Raw genomic sequence first — 25563 nt, 5'->3', positions numbered from 1 at the left:
TGTACTTGATTTGTTCTCAGGTTTGACTCGAGCTCCCCGGTTACTCTGGAGAACCCCATGACTTCTGAGTGATACCAGAGATGATAGAAATTACTATTTATGGACACACCCTGCCTCTACTTTCTGCTTTTTTCATTGGTTAGAGACAGAAATGTCAATTAAGCTCTGAAGTGTTTTTTCCTGGAGAAGGCCTTCCTAAGGAAACGGAGGACATCCTAAAGCACAGACAAGCTGTTTGCTTTGGCTACTGTGAACCCAAAGGAAGATCTCACTTATTATAATCAAAGAAGGGACTGGAAATAAATACTGTGGGTCCTCTGCAGAGTTGTGCTTCTTTTAATCTTTAATCTCTCTGTGGGACAAATTCTTCTGCCTTGTTGGAAAGGTCACTTGTTGCTTTTAGTCTTTCCTCCTACAGCAACACTCTTCAGAGGAGGGGCGAGGCTCCTTTGGCCAGGAAATAAGCAATATCCTGTTGTTGAGAAACTGAAACTCAGAAGTTTTAGAGGACTCACCCAGGTTGTAGAAGGAGGAGACCCTGACCAGCTTCAGAGAAGACCCGAGACCTGACCCGAGACCTGTCCCGAGGCTGCAAGCTGTGCAGTTTCAGCTGTGCTGTTCCCTGAGTTGCTGCCTGAGCTGATGTGGGCTCTGCAGGGAGGCAGCTGCTGTGAATCCATCCCAGCTCCTGTAAGTAACTCTTCACCACATCCCTGTTAGCAACCCCAAAGAAAACCCGGTGGTCCCAACGATGGACCTTTGTGGTGTTGGTACTCTGTTCTGTCAGAGGTTCTCCTTCTGGGGTGAGTGTGTGTGTGTGTGTGTGTGTGTGTGTGTGTGTGTGTACACACTCATCTCCACAGGGAAGGTCTCTGGTACAACATCAGTTTTCATAAGAGCCAGTCAGTTTGTGCGATCATGCCTTGGTTTGATATCAGCAGACAGTGGAATAGTGTGGCCGGCTTTGTCTGCACAGCTGTTGTTATCCTGGGTGTGTGGATGCTGGCTGTGAAAAGTCTCACTGTACAAATGTAGGGAAGGACGAACTTTACAAAGGCAATTACTGATCAGGTCTGCAGTCTGGAGTGGATGTGCAGAGCACAGGATGGAATGTGAAAAGTTAAATTATGGTGGCTTGAAGAAGGGGGCCTTGTGTGCTTGAATGCCAAGTGATCAGGGAATAGCACTGCTTAGAAGGATTAGGAGGTGTTTCCATGTTGTGGTTTGTGTGGTCTTGTTCAAGGAAGCACGGCACTGGGTGGACTTTCATATTTCAAGAGCCCAAGCCAGGTCCGGTGTCTCCCTCTCTTCCTGCGCCTGTGGATTGTGCTGTAGATCTCTCAGGTCCTTCTCCAGCACCACGTCTGCTGCTTGCTGTCAGACTCCACATTTTGATGACAATGGAGTAAACCTCTGGAACTGTAAACAAGGCCCAGTCAAACCTTTCCTTTATAATAGTTGCCATGGTTATGTTGTCTGTACAAAACAATGGAACACTTACTAAACTTACAGCTCTGCTGTTTTGGGGGAGGACATCTGCTTTTATGTCTCAGGTTGCTCAGTTTGAAATTTCCGAATACTTCCTTTTATTACAAGCTCTTCTATTCTGCAGTTCCTTAGACTTTGCTCTTAGTCCTGTCTTTATGAGTCTAACTTCTCCAGAAGCTCTTTTGGAGAACAGACCCAGTGGTGGAGTCCCCAGTGAGCACCTGGACACAGGGTCCATGATTGAACTATGTGTTGCACGTCATCAACTCTAGAGTTACTTCTGCAGCTCGCCCTCTGTGGCACACACAGCTGGTCTTCTTAGCTCTGGCTGGCTTCACTTCACTGCTGCTGCTGTTCTTAGGGGTCATCCCATGGGACTGGATCTCCAAAATGTTGGGGTCTTCTGCTGCAACTACACTTTCACTATTAACCTATCCTGGTCTCTCTCCATGGAGTCCTGTCCTACTACACAGCACCTAGCCTTCACAACACCTTCACACCGTTAGAACTAGCACCACCTGGGTGGTTCTTACACTGTCAAGTTCAGCTGCCTGCATAAGGCACAATCTTGGCCATGTCTGGAACACAGCCTGTGTGGGCTGACTCTCAGGAAACACTTTCCAGAAGACCTCACCTCTAAGATATTGGTTTCTTTGTAATCACTGCTAATTTCTCAACTCCAGCTGGTCAGTATTGAGTATCCCAACAAAGCAAAGGTTTCACTTCTGTAGTTCTGGTACTTGGTAATCATAGCTGATTCTTCAGCCCCCAATACCCAGAACCATTGATTCTTAACTCATATGACTCCATAGAGTCTGCTTTCCTAACGTCACAAGCCAGGCCTCCATTGTCTGTGTTGCTTTCAACACTCTTATCTGCCAGGCTCCTGAAGAATGGCCCCGTGAGCTCTCAACACTTGATGATTTTCCAGCTTCCAAAGTTCTTCTACAAGCCTTCCCAAAACCCATGGTCAGCAGTCACAGGAATATCACACTATCTTGTATGAACTTGTCTTCTTTAGGGTTACTCATGTTGTGAAGAAACATCCTGACCAATGGAACTTGGGGAGGAAAGGGTTTATTTGACTTCCATTTCTTAATCACTGTACATCAGTTGAAGGAAGTCAGGACAGGACTCAAACAGGGCAAGCAGGAAACTGGAGGCAGGAGCTGGAGTAGAGGCCATGCACGGGTGGGTGCTGCTTACCGGATTGTTCCTCGTGGCTTGCTCAGCCTGCTTTCTTATAGAAACTATGGTGGACCCACTGCCATGCTTCTCTGCGGTGAGGTGATAGACTCTTGTCCTCTGAAACTCCAAGATCCCAAACCCTTCCTTCTGTGTGTGACCGTGGCCTTGGTGTTCATCACAGCAGCAGAAATTGACCAATACAGCTACTGTATCAACATTGAAGTCTTCACAGGACAGATGGTCTCTGTTACACCCGCTCAACTCTGCTCTGGGAGATTGAAAGCAGCCAGTGACAATAAATCCATGAACACATTGGTTGGACCTGCCCTAGGGCTCCATGACCAAGGAAAATCCATGACCCTGAGATTTCAATACTAGAAAAATGCTTAGGGTGGAGTTAATGCCAGTGTCTAATTTGAGACACCTTTCTTGGGCAGACTTCAGTCTGACCCACCTGCATCAGGGAAAATATACTCTATATCACTGGCTCTTGCATGGTCCTGGGCCCTGGCAGAGAGCAGACTGTGGTCCTGGTCTATCAGAAGGCGCATCAGGCCTCAGGCAGACATCATGAGGTAAACTCTTTCTCACTAGATTATTAGGTGGACAGGTCACAGTCAGACAAGATTTCCCAATAAGTCACTTGTGTGTTGAGAGCTGCCAAGAAGGGAGAGGCTAGGACTCTTGTCTGACAGAACATCTCCTGTTTCCCAGGTGGGTGTGGAGATCTTATCTCATATAGAGGAAGCAACTGAGGTTAGTTCTCAAGTAAGCTGCCACCTTTGCCTCAGCAAGCACATGAGGCTTCAATGAGTGTCCTCTATGGGCAGGAAATACAAGGAATCCACTGGGCAGCTGTGGAGAGACAAAGGAGCCCTCCTTATGTCATTTCTAGATATCCCAGACATCACAGGCTGCATAGAACCCTCTGCTAACTGGGAAACACACAACTTTGGCAATGCATTTGATGACACCCTGTGGGGATGGGCACCAATACTAGGACATGGATATGCCCTAATCTGGGGTCAGAAGAAGGGCAGAGGACAAATCTGCTGTCCCCTTCATCAGCTTGTTTCCTTCTGTTGCTGTCACACTGAATGCAGACCTGAGGATTTGATGCAGGATTGATATAGTGAGAATAGTGCCTGCCATTTACAGAAAAAAACAAACCCTCTCCTTCCTAAATGAACACCAGTATCTAATGTCATCTCCCCAGAAGGTAGACTATACGAGCTTGGGAGCAAGGACAGAAGATTTCAAACACCCCACCCAGGACCATCGCTAGAGTCTTCCATAGTGGACAAGGTGTGCTAGCCCCTGCTTAGCTGAGGGTTTTTCAGGCATGAGCAGTCTGCCACCTGGTGGAAGAGAACGTAAATGCATTTTATGGATGGGAGAGCAGGAAATGCAAGAAGGACCAGAAAGTGAGGAGCCATAGCCTGAGTCACGTGGGAATGGAAACTGAGCTTAGACCCAGGGAAAGATGGGATTATTGGAGTAGGAATTTGTATGGCTGTGGCTGCCTGTGGCTGTGATTGTCCCTGGAAGTGTCTATTGTCTTCTTCCAGAGAACAGCGTCTGAAGGTGGGGAAGGAAGTTCAAGAACAAAGGGTTCCTGGAATGGTGGGGGGCTTGTGAGGAACCCCAGGAAGGCAGTCTTCAGAGCACAGACTGCCTTAGGTGCAGGGCAGCTGTTTGACACCGCTTCCTGGAGGGCTCCTCACTGGCGACTCGGTTAGCCTTCTGTGGACCCCAGTGGTGCTGAGGGCCTCACTAGCCACTCCCCTCTGCTGCTGTGCCTTCCTCATTCATGCAGCCCCTTCTGGCCCTGCCACAGTAACTTTCCCCACAACTTTAGTCAATCCACTGAAGAGAAAAATGAGGGGGACGCGGTGAGGACTAGGGCTCCCAGACTTATATCCGGGTGATAGCAAAGAGAAAGAAACCCAGGAGCTTCCTGTGAGACTTTAATCTTCCTGACTCAGTAGCCCAAATCTCCCCTTTCTCATCCCCATCCAGTTAAGTCCAGGTAACTCACTGGCTTGCAGCAAAGGTCCCAGACAGATCAGCAGAACGAAAAGGCACAGAACTAGGGAAAGGTAGTATCCGAAGGCTGCAGCCTTTGCCATGGTTCCTTCCTGAGGCCCAGGCTCCCAACAGGTGTGTCTGGAGCTGTAGAGAGAATGGGGAGTCCTCAGTACTGCCCCGCAGAGGACACAGCGCAGAGATTCCCCAAAGACCTGACACCTGGGCTGTGAATTCAGTCCTTCCTGTGCTAGAGCCATGCCGGTTCCTAGTTCCCATCTTTTCCTACATCTCTTCGGGGTCCCTCAGGGCCATGCAGCTCCGGTTCTCTGGGAGCCCACTGCCATTTCCTTTCAGTCAAGCTTGGGCACCTGGAGCGCTCAGCTCAGTGTGAACAGAGAGGCGAGGGCGCTGTGGTCCTGGGCCCCCACACAAGCTGTCCCTTTATGTCACTCACCTCAGCTGGGCCCTCAGGGACCCTGGACAACAGAATCAGGAGAGACGAAGACAGAGTAAGTCGTGCCTTCTGCCGGTTCTCTGCTCAATGTGCCCCAGAAATTTACCCCAGCTTGTCCCTGTGAGATTCCATGCCCACAACAACAAAGTGTCTTTTGGTCTTTCCAGTAGGTGGCACTGTAGCTTTAGCGGTTTCCCCTACTCCTCTAGATTCACACTCTCTCTGTCTCCCTCTAGACCATCCCTCTGGGTCCCCTGGGACCTCCAGCATGCTCTTCCTCATTTCCTCTTTCTCAAGTTTCTCCCCCATTCCAGACTCATTTGCCCCTCCGGGTTCCTTGCCCATCACCCCCTCAAAGTCTTTGCACCCCAAGTTCCTGTCTCCCTGCTTGTCACGGTGGCCCCTCCCCCTGCCCCTCTAGTCACTCTCCCTCCCCCTCCATTTCCTTCCTTTCACTCTCTCCCTGTTGGAGACAGTAGCTGTCTTGTGGGGAAGGAAGTCTGAGCTTTCCTCCTTACCTCTGTGACACTGGCACCTAAGACCTTCAGGAGAGTTCTGCAGTTAAAAAACTTCTCCCAATTAAAAGGAGCTTCTGGGGTCTGGAGAGAGGGCTCAGAGGGTGAGAGCACCAGCTGCTGTTTGGGGGCCCAGGCTGGATTCCCAGCATCCACACAGCAGCTCATAGCCAGGAGAACTGCGGTTCCAGGGGATTCCATGCAGGCTCCTGGCCTTCATGGGCACTGCACACACATGGGCCAGAGAAACACACATGGATAAAGTGCTCACACACATGACTTAAAAATGATTTCCCCCCATGTTTTTTTAAGAGGTTTTTACATATGAAAAGTCCAGATATTTGGTAGAATATTTTTGAATTTGCTGTCACTTTTTTTTAAGGGATTTTTGTTTTTGCACATTTTTTTTGCAGGTGAATCCTATGTTTGTGAACGTGTGTATATGAGTGTGTGTGTGTGTGTGTGTGTGTGTGTGTGTGTGTGTGTATACAGTGGGTGCTGTACATGCAGGATGGTGATTGACCTTGGCTGTGGATCCACAGGTTCCATCCATCATACTTGAGGACACGGGTCTTTCAAAGGCCTCAGCTCTCTGAGTTGGAGTATGGTCAGTGAGTCCCAGAAATCCCACCTCTCCCCACTTCTGTATCTGAAATAGCTTTGAATTCATTCTGGATCCCAGTTTCTAAAAGTTAAATATAGTGATCTAATGGGGAGTAAGTGTGGGGAGAAACCAAGAAATAAAAGAAGGTCCAGGAGATGGGAGAGAGGGTATAAGGCAGAGATGAAGAAGGAGAGTAGAACATGAACATACAAAAAGGGAATGGGGAGTTACTGGGAGAGGAGGGTACAGTAGGGCAGGGGTGGGAGAGGCTGTGAGATTTATCTGTAGCGCAATCTGTGTGTTTTTATGTGAGTGTTGCCTCCATGCTGTGTTTACTCTATGGTAGGAACTCTAAGTTAAAACACGGAGGACAAAAATGTAAGGGGCAGTTATGGTGGACTCTATTGTCGGTCTGACTGTCTTAGCAGATAGGGAGAATGGTTCAGATGCTCTGTGTCTATGAGAGTGTTTCCAGAATGGACAGTGAATGACAGCAAGACCCTCCATCAGTAGGGGTGACCCAGCCCAGGTCAGCACAAAGAGGAAGTGTCTCTATTACTGCTACAACCACAGGTATTCTCAGTGACAAAGCCATGGAATCTATACCTACAGCTGCCAGCTTTCACTGTCAGATTTCAACTGCTGAGGCACCCAGCCTGCTGGACTGAGCAGTACTGAGTTCTCTGCATCTCATTGTACCCAGGACAATCTCTCAGTTCTAGGAAATGGCCCGGTGTGGAGTTCATGGCAGTGTCTAATTGGAGAAGCACCTTGACTGGACAGGAGCCAGTCTGGCCCATCTGGATCAGGGAAAATACACTTCATGCCATGTGCCCCTGGCATGGTCCTGGGGCCTGGGAGAGAGCAGCCTGTGGTCCTGGGCTATCAGAAGACCCATCAGGCCTCAAGCAGACACGATGAGGTGAGCTCTTTCCCACTAGGCTGTTATGTGAACAGATCACAGTCAGACAAGATGTCCAGAAGTGAGACATATCCAGAAGGGACATGGTGGTCATACATATTGAGAAATGTTGTTAATGTGTATTGCCATGAGGTTGTGGCCTACTGACAAAGTTTCACCAGGCTCCAGTGCAGGCCTCTGTCCTCAGCGAAGGCTACATGGCTTTCCCTGACTCTGCCTACTCTCTCCTCCTCCATCTGCTTGGAACTCCTGCCTTGTTCTATTCTTCTAGGTCACTGGCAAAACCAGATTTATTCATTAACCAATAAAGGCAACACATAGACAGATTTCCCACACCAGAGGAGTGTTGATATTAGCTCTTTTTTGAAATTCTGATAGAATTCTGTGCTGAAACTATCTGGCCCTGTTTTGTTGTTGTTTCTTTGTTTGTTTGTTTTTGGTTGGGAAGTTTTTAATGACTGTTTCTAATTTCTTAGGGGTTTTAGGTCCATTTAAAATTTTTATCTGGTCTCTATTTAATTTTGGTATGTGGTACCTATCAAGATAATTGTCTGTTTCTTTTTTTTTTTTAAATCTTTTTGTCTGTCTGTTTCTTTCACCAGCTGTTTTAGTGGTAGGAGGAACAGTGAATTTTGAAGGCATTTCAAAGAAAGCATCCCTGACTTCCAAACATTTGCCAATTAATAATATCAATAATGATAACAATAATAGGTTATGAGGGATGACTTAGAAGAAAGTATTTATAAATAGACCCCCACGCTGTAGTAAGGAACACATTTCTATAACCTCTCACAACTGTGCTACAGCAGTATTGATTAGACAAGGTCTCTAAGACCTGGGACTCCACAAGTAGGTTAGACAGGCTTACCACTGACCCCAGGAGTGGCTTTCAGGGACCTGGTCAGAGGATCGTCCATATTGCATGAAATAGAAATCAAAAATTTCTAAACCTGGTAATGAAAGACTAAGAAGAGTACACGTACCAAAGGGGATGTGTTATGAAATATGTCCACTCTGTTCCATAGGAGAGCATGGAGGACTCTTGCATGCCATGCATGGAAAGATTGCCCGGGGAGAAGGACATGGGCCTCTGCAGATGCCCAGTAATGAAAACTGTACAGGGCCAGGGCAGGGAAGACAGATGGTGTTCCTGAGATGAGACGTCAGGAACATGGGCAGAAATGTCCTGATGAGGACCAAAGTGGAGTGGTGAGGGGACAGCATCATGGAGGGACCAGGGTTCAGATGATTTGTGATGTGTGTGGAACCCAGGCTGTGACCTTAGGCTGGGGTGTGTGCCCCCAAAGTGACAGAACATACAGATTCTACAGGCAAACAGATGGTCAGCAAGTTACATGTTGCCAGAAATTGATAATTAACCATATGAGAACTGACATGCAGGACAAAGCTGGCCTCCTGTGCCCAGTGTCCACCACAGAACCACTTCTCAGAGATCCCAGAGTCCTTTCTTGGAGGAGAGAAAGGATTCAGATAAGGAGGACTCCTCACCCACAGCAGGTGCAGCTCTTCTCCCAGCGTCACTGCTCCATTTAGACAGACATATGGCCCCTAGATTCTACTGTGAATGTCTAAAGTGTTTGTAGGCAGGTAGTCTCTGTTAAACTGTTCAGGTCTGCTCTAATAAGTTAAAGCCCCCATGGACAATATATGAATGGTGAGTGTGGCACAATAGATGTCCTCTATGTCGTGACGGAGGACTATCTGTGACACTGAGGCATGTATGGTAGATGCTATGTGGAGTTCTTGGTGGTAACTAAAAGAATCACAATAGAGACCCCAGAGGTGGAAAGCAAGCCTGCGCAGTGACAGCAGAGACAGTCTTAGAATTTCAAAGTGGCCACTGGCACAGTCTTGGACCCTGGGAGAGAGGGGCCCTCTGGTCCTGCGATACCAGTGACAATGCAGCCTCAGGGGTCCATCAGGAGCTGAGTCCTACCTCTACTATGATGTGAGGTAGACTGGATGGAATTGAGTGATCCCAGAAGTAAATGGTAACAGTGACCTAGTGAGTTACCCATAGGATCACAGTTATACCACAAAGAGAGAGAGAGAGAGAGAGAGAGAGAGAGAGAGAGAGAGAGAGAGAAATGTTAATAACAAATAAATAAAATTTAAAAGAAAGGTTAATTTTATTTCCTTTTGCTTCTGCTGAACAGCGATTAGCAAACTATTTCATTAAAGACTTATCTGTTATGTATAAGGTGCTCTGCTTGCATGTAAGCTCACTCGCCAGAAGAGGGCACCAGATTTCATTACAAGTGTTGTGAGCCACCATGTGGTTTCAAGGAATTGAACTCAGGACCCCTACAAGAGCAGCCAGAACTCTTAACCTCTGAGCCATCTCTCCAGCCCAATTAGCAAACTCTTTAGTACTCAAGACAGAGGAGAAAGGAAAGCCTGTGGGGAAAGGAGAAAGATTAAAGAGTAGAAATAGAATAAATAACAGAAAGCACATTGAGATATTCTAACCCAGCTGTGGTTTCCCCCATCAAATGGGTCCGGATCCTAAAGGTAGGTCCTGGATTATTTGCTGGGGTTAAGCCAGCATTCTCCAGATGAGCAAAGAGATCTTATTAGACAAAACTATACAAAACTACATATCCCCGTAGAAATGTTTTCAAAAACTCACAAGTCTATACTATATTCCTAAGACACGGTATCTGGCAGAAGTAAGTAATGCCTTCTTGGATTTAATCCATAGCAGACACTTAAATGTTCATTACATGTTAATTAATTAACTGCCCTTCCCCCCACTGCCATAAATTTTAGCTACAAAACTGTAGCTCAGACTCCACAGACATTTAAAGTTCCCAGCTCTTCCCTACCATTGCGTATTTATAAAGGCCACCATTCATAACCGCTTTGTTCTGATTTTCTCACTTTTTCAATTCAAAAAAAAAAAAAAAGAAATTGCTGTCAGTAGAAAAGGGGGTGCTAAGTAAGAATCCAACAACAGCCAGGCCCTGGTAGCACAGACCTTTAATCACAGCACTCAGGCCCAGGCAGGAGGATCTCTGTGAGTGAGAGGCCAGCCTTGTCTACAGGGAAAGTTCCAGAACTACACAAAGACACCCTGCCTCAAAACATATCCTCCCACCCACTCCCATAAAAAAGAAAAGAATCCAGTAATAAAGTGACAGTCACAAAAGCATGAAGTTCAGATCCTGAGCACTCCCACAAAGAGCACCCTCATCTGTAACTTGAGCACTTAAGGGAGGGTAGAAACCTAGAAACCTAAGGAGCCCTGTAGCTCATTGGCCAGCCAATCTAGCCAATCAGTGAGCCAGATTTAAAGAGAACAATCAGGTTGGGTGGGGAAAGAAGATGAAGAAGAAAGTGGAGAGCAATACAGGAAGGGAAGAGACAACTCCAGCTGATCTCTGGCCTCCCCATGCACCCATCCAAACCATGCACACACACACACACACACACACACACACACACACACACACCTTAGTACAGTGTTACTTTTCCTCAAATTTCAAGCACACTTGGTGTCTACTTATTAATATGTTCAAAGCAGTTCCCACAAACTTAGTGTTTTTTTATGTTTCCTACTAACCCTGGCACACATTTTCCTTGATTTCCAAATGCAGCCAGTGTTCTGCATTCCTAGTATATAAGAAACCAATTGGTTACAACAAATGACTATTCCCTCAAAGTGGTGGTGAAAGACAGAACCGTCTGGCGGTCTTCACAACTGCTATGCACCCCAATCTCCTAAGGATCTAGCATTGATTTTAAAAGAGAAAAAGGAAGGAAGAAAAAAATTCACAGCCCTCTCCTTAAGCCTTCACATCTGTAATCTAACTTCAAACTCAACATGCATCAGTCCACAAGGCATCGCTCTGTGTGTTAGAATAAATACAACCAGTTCCACATGAGACGGAATTAATTTTAATCATTCACATCATCCCCATATTCTAAGTTCACACAATAAAATTCCTCATTTTAAATAAGAGTACAGCTATGCAAGTACTAGGGGAACTGGGGCAGGATGTAAGTTCAGCACCAGCCTGGGCTACATAGGTGACCCTGTCCCTCTCATTGTATGTACGACAGACAGGTGGTTAGACACAACCTTCATTTCTCTGGTTTTTACCTTTAAAATTCAAGATTCTTTAACAGTATACACACTGGGAAATAGGTATGTAACGCATTTAAAACATAAATATAAATATGTTTTAAATCCATAAATTATTCAAAGTATCCCTGAAATAATTTCTTACCCAGTGAATCAAAATTACATTCTTACAACAAGAATATTTATTTTATGAATATATATGTAGGTTAGTGATTACCTTGTTAGCCTGAGACGACATAAATCAGAGAACAAAATGATCAACTCATAGAAAAAATTTATTTTTTTTCACTTTTTGTAAACTTTTAAGCCCATGTTTTGTTTAATTTCTCCTTAACGTTCTAAATTAAGCTACCTGCTATGCCTCCTTAGAGGTGGTAAACGCTGAAAGATACAGACGATGGTTATTATAAAACAAATTTCCTTATCTGAGGTATGTCAATATCATATCTCAGAATAAAAGGATTTATTTTTTAATTTAAGCCAGAAAGAGCAGAAATCACAGGACTCGAAAACTCCCAGTTCACTGTTCTCTGATTCACAAAACTTTCTATTTCTGATCAGCACCAGTTCCCACATCCAGCTGCTAACTTTGGTCCTCCGATTATTTCCAATTCTAAAAGTAACAAGGGCAAACTTTGCTCTCTGCCTGACCAACTTAAGATGCGTGTAACCATTAGAGTGGGCCCGCTCGCTGTTTATGCTACACTTGAAACTTGCTGAGAAATGCTCTCTACTGGAATCAGTGTTTTAACAAAAACTTGCGCAAAAATCCGCCCGACCGAGGTAGCCAGTGCAAAGTCTCCAGGGCTCCCCACACCACTAAAGACATCACAACCAACCATGTACGAAAATCGAAATGAGAATTCACCACACACACACACACACACACACACACACACACACACACGTGTTTACTTCTTGTCTCAATTTCCCTTAACTTAGAACAATTTTTTAAAATTTATTTTTGGTTTCTGGTGACTTTGGGTGATCTCTATGCCTCTATGGGCAGGAAATCCAAGGAATCCATTGGGCAGCAGTGGAGAGACAAAGGAGCCCTCTTATGTCATTTCTAGATATCCCAGACATCACAGGCTGCATAGAACCCTCTGCTGACTGGGAAACACGCAGCTTTGGCAGTGCATTTGATGACGCCTTGTGGGGATGGGCACCAATACTAGGACATGGATATGCCCTAATCTGGGGTCAGAAGAAGGGCAGAGGACAAATCTGCTGTCCCCTTCATCAGCTTGTTTCCTTCTGTTGCTGTCACACTGAATGCAGACCTGAGGATTTGATGCAGGATTGATATAGTGAGAATAGTGCCTGCCATTTACAGAAAAAAACAAACCCTCTCCTTCCTAAATGAACACCAGTATCTAATGTCATCTCCCCAGAAGGTAGACTATACGAGCTTGGGAGCAAGGACAGAAGATTTCAAACACCCCACCCAGGACCATCGCTAGAGTCTTCCATAGTGGACAAGGTGTGCTAGCCCCTGCTTAGCTGAGGGTTTTTCAGGCATGAGCAGTCTGCCACCTGGTGGAAGAGAACGTAAATGCATTTTATGGATGGGAGAACAGGAAATGCAAGAAGGACCAGAAAGTGAGGAGCCATAGCCTGAGTCACGTGGGAATGGAAACTGAGCTTAGACCGAGGGAAAGATGGGATTATGGGAGTAGGAATTTGTATGGCTGTGGCTGCCTGTGGCTGTGATTGTCCCTGGAAGTGTCTATTGTCTTCTTCCAGAGAACAGCGTCTGAAGGTGGGGAAGGAAGTTCAAGAACAAAGGGTTCCTGGAATGGTGGAGGGCTTGTGAGGAACCCCAGGAAGGCAGTCTTCAGAGCACAGACTGCCTTAGGTGCAGGGCAGCTGTCTGACACCGCTTCCTGGAGGGCTGCACACTGGGGACTCGGTTAGCCTTCTGTGGACCCCAGTGGTGCTGAGGGCCTCACTAGCTACTCCCCTCTGCTGCTGTGCCTTCCTCATTCATGCAGCCCCTTCTGGCCCTGCCACAGTAACTTTCCCCACAACTTTAGTCAATCCACTGAAGAGAAAAATGAGGGGGACGCGGTGAGGACTAGGGCTCCCAGACTTATATCCGGGTGATAGCAAAGAGAAAGAAACCCAGGAGCTTCCTGTGAGACTTTAATCTTCCTGACTCAGTAGCCCAAATCTCCCCTTTCTCATCCCCATCCAGTTAAGTCCAGGTAACTCACTGGCTTGCAGCAAAGGTCCCAGACAGATCAGCAGAACGAAAAGGCACAGAACTAGGGAAAGGTAGTATCCGAAGGCTGCAGCCTTTGCCATGGTTCCTTCCTGAGGCCCAGGCTCCCAACAGGTGTGTCTGGAGCTGTAGAGAGAATGGGGAGTCCTTAGTACTGCCCCGCAGAGGACACAGCGCAGAGATTCCCCAAAGACTTGACACCTGGGCTGTGAATTCAGTCCTTCCTGTGCTAGAGCCATGCCGGTTCCTAGTTCCCATCTTTTCCTACATCTCTTCGGGGTCCCTCAGGGCCATGCAGCTCCGGTTCTCTGGGAGCCCACTGCCATTTCCTTTCAGTCAAGCTTGGGCACCTGGAGCGCTCAGCTCAGTGTGAACAGAGAGGCGAGGGCGCTGTGGTCCTGGGCCCCCACACAAGCTGTCCCTTTATGTCACTCACCTCAGCTGGGCCCTCAGGGACCCTGAACAACAGAATCAGGAGAGACGAAGACAGAGTAATTCGTGCCTTCTGCCGGTTCTCTGCTCAATGTGCCCCAGAAATTTACCCCAGCTTGTCCCTGTGAGGTTCCATGCCCACAGCAACAAAGTGTCTTTTGGTCTTTCCAGTAGGTGGCACTGTTAGCTTTAGCGGTTTCCCCTACTCCTCTAGATTCACACTCTCTCTGTCTCCCTCTAGACCATCCCTCTGGGTCCCATGGGACCTCCAATATGCTCTTCCTCACTTCCTCTTTCTCAATTTTCTCCCCCATTCCAGACTCACTTGCCGTCCAGGTCCCTTCCCCATCACCCCCTCAAAGTCTTTGCACCCCAAGTTCCTGTCTCCCTGCTTGTCAAGGTGGTTGCTCCCCCAGCTCTTTCTAGTCACTCTCCCTTCCTCCTCCATTTCCTTCCTTTCACTCTCTCCCTGTTGGAGACAGTAGCTGTCTTGTGGGGAAGGAAGTCTGAGCTTTCCTCCTTACCTCTGTGACACTGGCACCTAAGACCTTCAGGAGAGTTCTGCAGTTAAAAATCTTCCCCCAATTAAAAGGAGCTTCTGGGGTCTGGAGAGAGGACTCAGAGGGTGAGAGGACCAGCTGCTGTTTGGGGACCCAGGCTGGATCCCCAGCACTCAGTCAGCAGCTCACAGCCTGGGGAAATGAGGTTCCAGGGGATTCCATGCAGGCTCCTGGCCTCCATGGGCACTGCACACACATGGGCCAGAGAAACACACATGGATAAAGTGTTCATACACATGAGTTAAAAATTATTTCCCCCTATGTATTAGAGAGGTTTTTACATATGAAAAGTCCAGATCTTTGGTAAAATATTTTTGAATTTGCTGTCACTTTTTTTTAAAAGGGATTTTTGTTTTGCACATTTCTTTTGCAGGTGAACCCTATGTTTGTGAAGATGTGTGTATGAGTGTGTGTGTGTGTGTGTGTGTGTATAAACACACAGTGGGTGCTGTACATGCAGGATGGTGATTGATCTTGGCTGTAGATCCACAGGTTCCATCCATCATACTTGAGGACACAGTTCTTTCTTTCAAAGGCCTCAGCTCTCTGAGTTGGAGTATGGTCAGTGAGTCCCAGAAATCTCACCTCTCCCCACTTCTGTATCTGAAATAGCTTTGAATTCATTCTGGATCCCAGTTTCTAAAAGTTAAATATAGTGATCTAATGGGGAGTAAGTGTGGGGAGAAACCAGGAAATAAAAGAAGGTCCAGGAGATGGGAGAGGGGGTATAAGGCAGAGATGAAGAAGGAGAGTAGAATATGAAAAGGGAACGGGGAGTTACTGGGAGAGGAGGGTACAGTAGGGCAGGGGTGGGAGAGGCTGTGAGATTTATCTGTAGTGCAATCTGTGTGTTTTTATGTGAGTGTTGCCTCCATGCTGTGTTTACTCTATGGTAGGAACTCTAAGTTAAAACACGGAGCACAAAAATGTAAGGGGCAGTTATGGTGGACTCTATTGTCGGTCTGACTGTCTTAGCAGATAGGAAGAATGGTTGAGATGCTCTGTGTCTGTGGGAGTGTTTCCAGAGTGGACAGTGAATGACAGCAAGACCCTCCATCAGTAGGGGTGACTCAGCCCAGGTCACCATAAAGAGAAAGTGTCTCTATTACTGCTACAACCACATGTATTCTCAGTGACAAAGGCATGGATCTATACCTGCAGTTGCCAACTTTAACTGTCAGATTGCCACTGCAGAGGCACCCAGCCTGTTGGACTGAGCAGTACTGAGTTCTCTGCTTCTCATTGTACCCAAGACAATCTGTCAGCCCAAGGTGTCTGTTCTAGGAAATGGACCAGGGTGGAGTTCATGGCAGTGTCTAATTAGAGAAGCACCTTGACTGGGCAGGAGTCAGTCTGGTCCATCTGGAGCAGGGAAAATACACTCCATTTCAGTGCTCCCCCTGGCATGGTCCTGGGCCCTGGGAGAGAACAGCCTGTGGTCCTGGGCTATCAGAAGGCCATCAGGCCTCAGGCAGACATCATGAGGTGAGCTCTTTCCCACTAGGCTGTTATGTGAACAGATCACAGTCAGACAAGATGTCCAGAAGTGAGACAAATCCAGAAGGGACATGGTGGTCATACATGTTGAGAAATGCTGTTAATGTGTATTGCCACGAGGTTGTGGCCTACTGACAAAGTTTCACCAGGCTCCAGTGCAGGCCTCTGTCCTCAGCGAAGGCTACATGGCTTTTCCCCGACTCTGCCTACTCTCTCCTCGTCCATCTGCTTGGAACTCCTGCCTTGCCCTATTCTTATAGGCCACTGGCAAAACCAGATTTATTCATTAACCAATAAAGGCAACACATAGACAGATTTCCCACACCAGAGGAGTGTTGGTATTAGCTCTTTTTTGAAATTCTGATAGAATTCTGTGCTGAAACTATCTGGCCCTGTTTTGTTGTTGTTTCTTTGTTTGGTTTTGGTTGGGAGGTTTTTAATGACTGTTTCAAATTTCTTAGGGGTTTTAGGTCTATTTAAAATTTTTGTCTGGTCTCTATTTAATTTTGGTATGTGGTATCTATCAAGAACATTGTCTGTTTTTTTTAATTTTTTTTGTCTGTCTGTTTCTTTCACCAGCTGTTTTAGTGGTAGGAGGAACAGTGAATTTTGAAGGCATTTTAAAGAAAGCATCCCTGACTTCCAAACATTTGCCAATTAATAATAGCAATAATGATAACAATAATAGGTTATGAGGGATGAGTTATAAGGAAGTATTTATAAATAGACCCCCACGCTGTAGTAAGGAAAACATTTCTATAACCTCTCACAACTGTGCTACAGCAGTATTGATTAGACAAGGTCTCTAAGAGACCTGGGACTCCACAAGTAGTCTAGACAGGCTAACCACTGACCCCAGGAATGGCTTTCAGGGACCTGGTCAGAGGCTGGTCCATACTGCATGAAATAGAAAATCAAGAATTTCTAAAACTGGTAATAAAGGGCGTGAGTAAAGACTAAGAAGAGTACACGTGCCAAAGGGGATGTGATATGAAATATGTCCACTCTGTTCCATAGGAGAGCATGGAGGACTCTTGCATGTCAAACATGGAAAGATTGCCCGGGGAGAAGGACATGGGCCTCTGCAGACGCCCAGTGATGAAAACTGTACAAGGCCAGGGCAGGGAAGGCAGATGGTGTTCCTGAGATGAGACGTCAGGAACATGGGCAGAAATGTCCTGATATAGTAGACCAAAGTGGAGTGGTCAGGGGACAGCATCATGGAGGGACCAGGGTTCAGACGATTTGTGATGTGTGTGTAACCCAGGCTCTGATCTCAGGCTGGGGTGTGTGCCCCAAAGTGACAGAACATACAGATTCTACAGGCAAACAGATGGTCAGCAAGTTACATGTTGCCAGAAATTGATAATTAACCATATGAGAACTAACATGCAGGACAAAGCTAGTGCCCAGTGTCCACCACAGAACCACTTCTCAGAGATCTCAGAGTCCTTTCTGGGAGGAGAGAAAGGATTCAGATAAGGAGGACTCCTCACCCACAGCAGGTGCAGCTCTTCTCCCAGGGTCACTGCTCCATTTAGACAGACATATGGCCCTTAGATTCTACTGTGAATGGCTAACGGGTTTGTAGGCTCAGGTCTGCTCTAATAAGTTAAAGCCCCCATGGACAATATATGAATGGTGAGTGTGGCACAATAGATGTCCTCTGTGTCGTGACGGAGGACGATCTGTGACACTGAGGCATGTATGGTAGATGCTATGTGGAGTTCTTGGTGGTAACTAATTGAAGAATCACAAGAGACCCCAGAGGTTGAAAGCAAGCCTGCACAGTGACAGCAGAGACAGTCTTAGAATTTCAAAGTGGCCACTGGCACAGTCTTGGACCCTGGGAGAGAGGGGCCCTCTGGTCCTGTGATACCAGTGACAATGCAGCCTCAGGGGTCCAATAGGAGCTGGGTCCCCCACCTACTATGATGTGAGGTAGACTGGACAGAATTGAGAGACGATCCCAGAAGTAAATGGTAACAGTGACCTAGTGAGTCACCTATAGGATCATGGCTATTACACACACACACACACACACACACACACACACACAGAGAGAGAGAGAGAGAGAGAGAGAGAGAGAGAGAGAGAGGAATACTAATAACAAATAAATAAAATTTAAAAGAAAAGTTAACTTTCATTTCCTTTTGCTTCTGCCCAACAGCGATTAGCAAACTATTTTTTTTTTAAGATTTATCTCATATGTATAAAGTGCTCTGCTTGAATGTATGCTCACCCACCCGAAGAGGGCACCAGATCTTATTACCATGTGGTTTCTGGGAATTGAACTCAAGACCCCTACAAGAGCAGCCAGAACTCTTAACCTCTGAGCCATCTCTCCAGCCCAATTAGCAAACTCTTTAGTACTCAAGACAGAGGAGAAAGGAAAGCCTGTGGGGAAAGGAGAAAGATTAAAGAGTAGAAATAGAATAAATAACAGAAAGCACATTGAGATATTCTAACCCAACTGTGGTTTCCCCCACCAAATGGTCCGGATCCTAAAGGTAGGTCCTGGATTATTTGCTGGGGTTAAGCCAGCATCCTCCAGATGAGCAAAGAGATCTTATTAGACAAAAACTATACAAAACAATATATACCCATAGAAATGTTTTCAAAAACTTATAAGACTGTGCTATATCCCTAAGACCCCTAAGACATGGTTTCTGGCAGAAGTAAGTAATGCCTTCTCTGATTTCATCCATAGCAGACACTTAAATGTTCATTACATGTTAATTAATTAACTGCCCTTCCCCCCACTGCCATAAATTTTAGCTACAAAACTGTAGCTCAGACTCCACAGACATTTAAAGTTCCCAGCTCTTCCCTACCATTTTATATTTATAAAGGCCACCATTCATAACTGCTTTGTTCTGATTTTCTCACTTTTTCAATTCAAAAAAAAAAAAAAGAAATTGCTGTCAGTAGAAAAGGGGGTGCTAATTAAGAATCCAACAACAGCCAGGCCCTGGTAGCACAGACCTTTAATCACAGCACTCAGGCCCAGGCAGGAGGATCTCTGTGAGTGAGAGGCCAGCCTTGTCTACAGGGAAAGTTCCAGAACTACACAAAGACACCCTGCCTCAAAACATATCCTCCCACCCACTCCCATAAAAAAGAAAAGAATCCAGTAATAAAGTGACAGTCACAAAAGCATGAAGTTCAGATCCTGAGCACTCCCACAAAGAGCACCCTCATCTGTAACTTGAGCACTTAAGGGAGGGTGGCAACCTAAGGAGCCCTGTAGCTCACTGGTCAGCCAATCTAGCCAATCAGTGAGCCAGATTCAGAGAGAGCTATCAGGTTGGGTGGGGAAAGAAGATGAAGAAGAAAGTGGAGAGCAATACAGGAAAGGAAGAAACAACTCCAGCTGATCTCTGGCCTCCCCATGCACCCATCCAAACCATGCACACACACACACACACACACACACACACACACACACAGACACACACACGTGTTTATTTCTTGTCTCAATTTCCCTTAACTTAGAATAATTTTTTAAAATTTATTTTTGGTTTCTGGTGACTTTGGGTGATCTCAAATGCATGTTTCCAGCGTTGGCCCCGAGGTGGCAAAAGAGAGGGCCAAGAGATACAGAAATCGTGGCGGGGGAAGGAGGCTTGCAAAAGGCGCCCAAAGGAAGTTCCATAAGGAAAGAGACCCCGCCAAAAGAAAAAAGAAAAAAAGAAAAGAAAAATCAGCAAGGAGAAAGAAGGAAATGGAAGTTGGTCAGTGACTGCAGGACAGAGAAGGGAAACAGAAGCGAAGTTTACCTTCGTGTCCCCCGTGGAAGTGTGGGGCAAGAGCCCTAATGCCACCACGCAGTGCGGCTCGACCCAGGCTGTCACTCGGACTGGACAGATTCCTCTGCCTTGGGCGAGCCTAGGGCAGAGCAAGCCTCTGGGAGGGTCAACTATCTCTCGGGGCCGCGCGGTGGGCCGCGAACTCAGGGTTTGAATTCCAGACCCCCCCTCCTTTTGGCCTCCCCACCCCCCATCCTCGGGAGGCGATTAAAGTTTTCCCTCGCCAGCCAGCGAGCCCCTTGGCTCTCTCAAGTTTGCCTCCTCCGGTTGCGGTAGGCTGGGAGCGGGGCGGATCCCAGGGCTCCTGAGCTTCACAATCCCCACCCCTGCCTGCCTTTTCTACCCCTGCCTCCACTGCACCCACCGCCACCATCACCACTGCACCCACCATTGCCGCCACCGCCACTGCACCCACCGCCGCCACCACTGCACCCACCATCGCCGCCACCGCCACTGCACCCACCGCCACCGCCACTGCACCCACCGCCACCGCCGCTGCACTCACCGCCGCCACCACTGCACCCACCATCGCCACCACCACCGCACCCACCACCGCCCTGTCTGGCCCAGGAATCGAGCCGGCACCAGACAGCAGCCTCTGAGTGCTGAAGGGCGCCTGCAAGGGGTGCGAGAAGAACGCGACTCGCGACTCTAAGGCCATCGCGGGCGACCGACCGCAAACAAGTTGCAGGCACCAGTAGCACCCGCCACCGCCGCCGCCGCCGCCGCCGCCGCCGCTCGCCTCTCCCACACACTCGGGCCCGCACGGCCAGCGCTGCACCGAGGAGAACGCGGCCCGGAGGGCGCGGGTGCCCCGCCCAGCCCGCGCCCTCCTCCCCGCGGGGACGTCAATGCCAGGCCTGCGCCGCTGGCCGCGCCCCCTTAAAAAGCACTTTCCTGCCTCGGGGAGAGCTCACGCGAACTCTTGCCGGCCCCGCCGCGGCTCCGCTGTGCACGCCAGTGAGGCCGGCGAGAGGAGCCTCTGCCACATTCAGCCGGTCCCTTCTCCTAATGTAGCCGGGAAGCAAAGCTCCTTTTCCCACTGCCTCGGTCTCTCGCACTTGAACTTGCCGCACTCGCTCCTTTGCTCTCCAGGTGTGCGCCTGGCGCTAAGGCCACGCGGGTGGAGAGGGCTGCAGGGGCGGCGCTCCTGGGCTCCAGTCCTCCCGCCGCCTAACCCAATCGTTAAGGCGACGTCCCCGCGGTCTCCTCCCGAAGCCTGCGCTCCCTGGGGAGGCGCGGCTCCGTGGCGTTCCCCCCACCGCCGCCACTCCACGCCCAGTGTCAAAAAAAAGCAACCAAAGTGACAAGCTAAGGCTGCAGTGGTGGGGCAGAAGCATCCCGCCGCCCGCTCTCGGTAAAGGCCCAACGAGGCCAACTTGGCCGGCTCCCTTCCGGAGGGCCCTCCACACCCTTAGCTCTATGCACCTAAAAGGAGAAAAAAAATTACATCTCTCTTCTCCCCCCATTTTTTCCCCTTTTCTCTCTTTTCTTCCTCTTTCACACTTTTTACCCACAGATTTCCCCACCAGCTGCTTCCAAGTCACTTGCCCACTACCCCGCCCCCAAATTAGTTTTCTCCTCTTATGGAAAGGCACAAAGAAATTGGGGAGAAACTCCTTCCCCTCCCCTGACGTCTTTCCAAGACGAGGGTGTGAGCTCTCCTCTCGGAACTTTCTTCCTCACACAGATTAAAAAAAAAAAAAATCAATGATTGACTTTGGCACCAGCTGAGAAGGTTATAGATTTCTTTGTCTGCTTCTGCACCTTCCTTTTTTCTTTCCATAAGGCAATTCTCAGAGCAGCTAATCCACAAGGTGCTGGTTAAATGTGTGCATTCAGCTATTAAATAGCAGGCCCTGCTCTCACACCAATTGCTACCCGGGGGCTGAATACAAGCCACAGGTCAAGAAAAGTAAGAAATGAAGTTCTATGCTTGTATGGAGTTTAATTTGCCCCTTTCGAGACTGGAAGAATACATAATAAAGTCTGAAATGGCGCATTTGTTCTGCATCCAAAATAGGATTTCTATTGACAGATTCAGCGGGGTAGGCCTCTGTTCTAAGGAATGCTGGGAGTTCTACCTCAACTTAGAAATCCCTGGTAAAGTGCCTAGACAGGACTGCCCTCTTAATGTACTCAGGCAAGATGGATGAGCTCTCCTAAATAGCAAACCCTGCCTTTGTCAGCGCTTCAAATCTGGGTCAAGCTAGTATTCTATTTTGATATTGACAGTTTTCTGCTTATGGATGGACTACAAATTGGCTTTGGGAGAGTTTATGATTCCTCTTTCTACAAGGCTCGGGGGGCAGACAAAACAATTTAAAGTCATTAAAGTTGCTAAAATATGTTGATGTCAATGGGAGAGTCTGCTGTGAAAGGAAACGGGAATAAAGCAGCAACCTGTGATTGCAGAGACAAACCTAGAACTTTGTCCAGAGGGGACAAAAGCGGTCATGTGTGTTGAGAGATGCCTAGCAGAGAGAGAAAAGGACAAAAATCTACTTTCCCCAGCTGGCTGTGGAAATCTTATTCTAGACGAAGTGAATGGGGTTCCCTCAGCAAGCATCTCTGACTCAGGAGCGTCCTCATTCCCAGGGACTGCAGAGCACAATGGGCACAAACACCAGGAACTCCCCATATCCTCTCCAGCTGACCCAGGAACTCCCCATATCCTCTCCAGCTGACCCAGGAACTCCCCATATCCTCTCCAGCTGACCCAGGAACTCCCCATATCCTCTCCAGCTGACCCAGGAACTCCCCATATCCTCTCCAGCTGACCAAGGAGGCACAGGCAGCACAGGACCATTCCTGGTTGTTTAGCACACAGCTTTGGCATCACTTGCAGAGAGTGCTCAGGGAAATGGGTACCAATAGTGGGATAAAGGATGCTATCTAATCTGGAGTCAGAAAATGAGTACAGAGGCCAAACCTGGTCTCCAGTTGTCCACGAATCTCTTGAGCTGCTTTCACACTGAAGCTGGGATAGGGTGTTTGATGTAGAGCCAGGTAGGGAGTGGCTTGCCAAATGTAAATATTATGTGCCCCTTAAGTAAAAGCTATGCACTGTCCTCTGAAATGAACACCATTATCTGCTCCTTTCTCCCTAAGAGTTAGTCTAGGGGGGACTGAGAGGCCAGAACAGAGGGTTCCTTATGCCCCACTTAGAACAACTGGCAGATCATATGTGATTTAAACTTTGCCTGGAGCCGGGCGATGGTGGTGCACGCCTTTAATCCCAGCACTCGGGAGGCAGAGGCAGGCGGATCTCTGTGAGTTCGAGACCAGCCTGGTCTACAGAGCTAGTTCCAGGACAGGCTCCAAAGCCACAGAGAAACCCTGTCTCGAAAAACCAAAAAAAAAAAAACTTTGCCTGATAACCCTTGCTTTAGGTTCTATGGGTGAGAGTTGATGGATTTCCTAGTGTGTGTCCTCAGGCAGGGGCATGCAGTACGGGTTGAGGAGGGAATAAATCACCTTTCTGGGTGGGAGGGTGGGGGAAGGGGATATAAGGATGGTGAACTGGGTGCTGGTTCAGTATATGAAGTATTCAGTGAAGCTGTGTGTGGTGACCTCTGCCCTCAGCTCTGAGAAGGCTGATGGAGGGAACTGGTGAAGCTGGCAACCCAGCTTATACAGGGAGGGAAAAAATTAGGAGGAGAAGATAAATAAATAAAGAGAGAACTGGGGTGGTGTGAATCCTGTCCCTAGGAGCAACTTTGGTTTTAGAGATTCAGTAACTTCTTTTGAACCACAATGAACTTCAGTTTCTTTTATTCTAGGCTCACCATCTTGTTGTAGTATTTTCTCGGCTTTTCTGAAAGCCTCTGAGAGAAAGTGTATGGGTTGAGGTAGGGAACAAACCTCAGGGTCTGGACTGTACAGTCATCCGGAAGGAGCCTGAAGTGGATGGGGGTCTGATGTTTGAGGCCAAAGATCATCAGTTCAGCTAGGAGCACCCTTCTTCCTTGATGCTATGGCCCTGTGTCCCTCAAACTCTATTGTTGATTCCTCCAAACTCATGGGTTGGTCTCCAGTACAATGGGAGAAGAGCCAGGGTGCAATTAATGACCGTGTTCACTGTGGCCCAGGCCGTGGGTTCCCTTCTCTAAACCCAGCCTCAGATATGAAGGGCACTGTAGTAGACGCCAGCTTCCTGCTGATGACATTCATGAAAATTTCTGAATCCGGGCTGTGACCTCAGGCAGTTTGAAGTTTGTCTGTCACATCCTTCACTTTTTTCTTAGAGGTTTTGTGGTTACATCAACTTCCAGGAGAGCCTCCAGGATCTCAGGACCTCTTCCTGAGAGGCCATGGCACCCAGGCAGAAGTTGAGCAGCCTGGGCTCTGTGGCTCTGGTGTCACCAGGCCTCTGACTCCATGCGGTCTCTTCTCACACACTGGCTGAGACCCTAGGCAGCGGAAGCAGTGCAGAATGTCAAGGAAGAAATTTGGTGCTTTTAGCCTGTGCTGCAGGCTAGTGCCTGCAGTCAGAGAGGAAGTATCAAGGACTATTTATGGGGTTTCTTCACATCCTCCTAATCCTTGTCCCAAGTCCCAAGCTTGCTCAGTCTCACCTTCCACTCTCTTCACTGCTGCCCCCACTCCCCGCTCTGTCCTGTCCTACCCCTACTGTCTAGGGCACCCACACAGGTTCTTTCCCTCTTTTCAGCCCCAGCTTTAGGGCCTTCTCTGTTCTGCTGGCAGTCCTCAAACTCTCACTCACTGTTCCCCTCCTTTACCCATCTATCTTGACCCTACAACCCCTAAACCCCAATGCCTTATTCTCTCCTCCAAACCATCCTCACCCCTCTTGACCTTGGGTGAGGTGTGGCACTGCCTACAGGCCTGTTTTTTACTTCAGCCCATCCCTTTCTTCACTTTCTCTGTGCCCTTGTGGTCCTCAACCTCTTATCTCTCTCCTGCCTCTCAAACCTTAATTCCATCACAGCCCCAACTGCCTTAATCTCCTTCCCCCTCCCTCCTTCCCTGGCTACACCCTCTACCCAATCCCCAGCAACACCCTTTGTTGATAGAGGTTTCTGTTCTGCCTGGTTCCCACCGCTGTTCAGTACCAAAGAAGCACACAGAGAACTAGAATAATTATAAACAGGTTGGTTTATTAGCTCAGGCTTTCTTATTAACTAAGTTTCACATTGTACATTAACTCATTATTTTTGTCTATGTTAGCCATGTGGCTTGGTACATTTTATCAGCAAGGCATTCTCATCTTGCTTCTTCTGTGTCTGGGTGGCGACTGCAGAATCAGCCTTTCCTCTTCTCAGAATTTTCTCATTCTGTCATCCTGCCCTTACTTACTGCCTGGCTACTGGCCAATCAGCCCTTTATTAAACTAGAACAATTGGCAAAATTTTACAGGATATAAGTCCCACAGCACTCCCCCTCCACCTTTTTTTTTTCCCACTGCACTATTAGCTATATATGGTCTTAGCCTTCCTTTCTGTCCTTCTGGCCCTATGCGTTCAACCCACCTTGTGCTTTGTTTCACTTGAAATAGGGTTTGAATTCCTAGTAATTGAATGTCTGCCTCTTGAAGAGGCCAATTTGGATACCAAGATTGCTGAGTAATGATACGTCTGCACCCATGTCTATTAATCCCTCAATTACAATGTCATTTATGTGTGCTGTCAGTTTTGGTCTTTGGTCATTTATAGAAGTATGCCAAAATATACATTTACTATTTCCTACTGGAGTTTTTACTCATCTTCCATATCTA

The 25563-nt window shown here is 47.7% G+C and overlaps 1 long non-coding RNA gene across 1 annotated transcript; it reads left to right on the top strand.

Moving 5' to 3' along the window:
- The first annotated feature begins 500 nt into the window (after positions 1-500).
- LOC121466483 lies at positions 501-19657 on the top strand. The gene is made up of 3 exons (XR_005976776.1): positions 501-690; positions 6994-7199; positions 19579-19657. It is a non-coding gene; the product is annotated as an uncharacterized LOC121466483 (long non-coding RNA).
- The last annotated feature ends 5906 nt before the right edge of the window (positions 19658-25563 follow it).

Source organism: Microtus oregoni, unplaced genomic scaffold (genome assembly GCF_018167655.1).
Source record: "Microtus oregoni isolate MIOR12 unplaced genomic scaffold, Mior012 000033F_ref0000390, whole genome shotgun sequence".
NCBI lineage: Eukaryota > Metazoa > Chordata > Mammalia > Rodentia > Cricetidae > Microtus > Microtus oregoni.
This window is presented reverse-complemented; position numbering and strand designations above follow the sequence as displayed.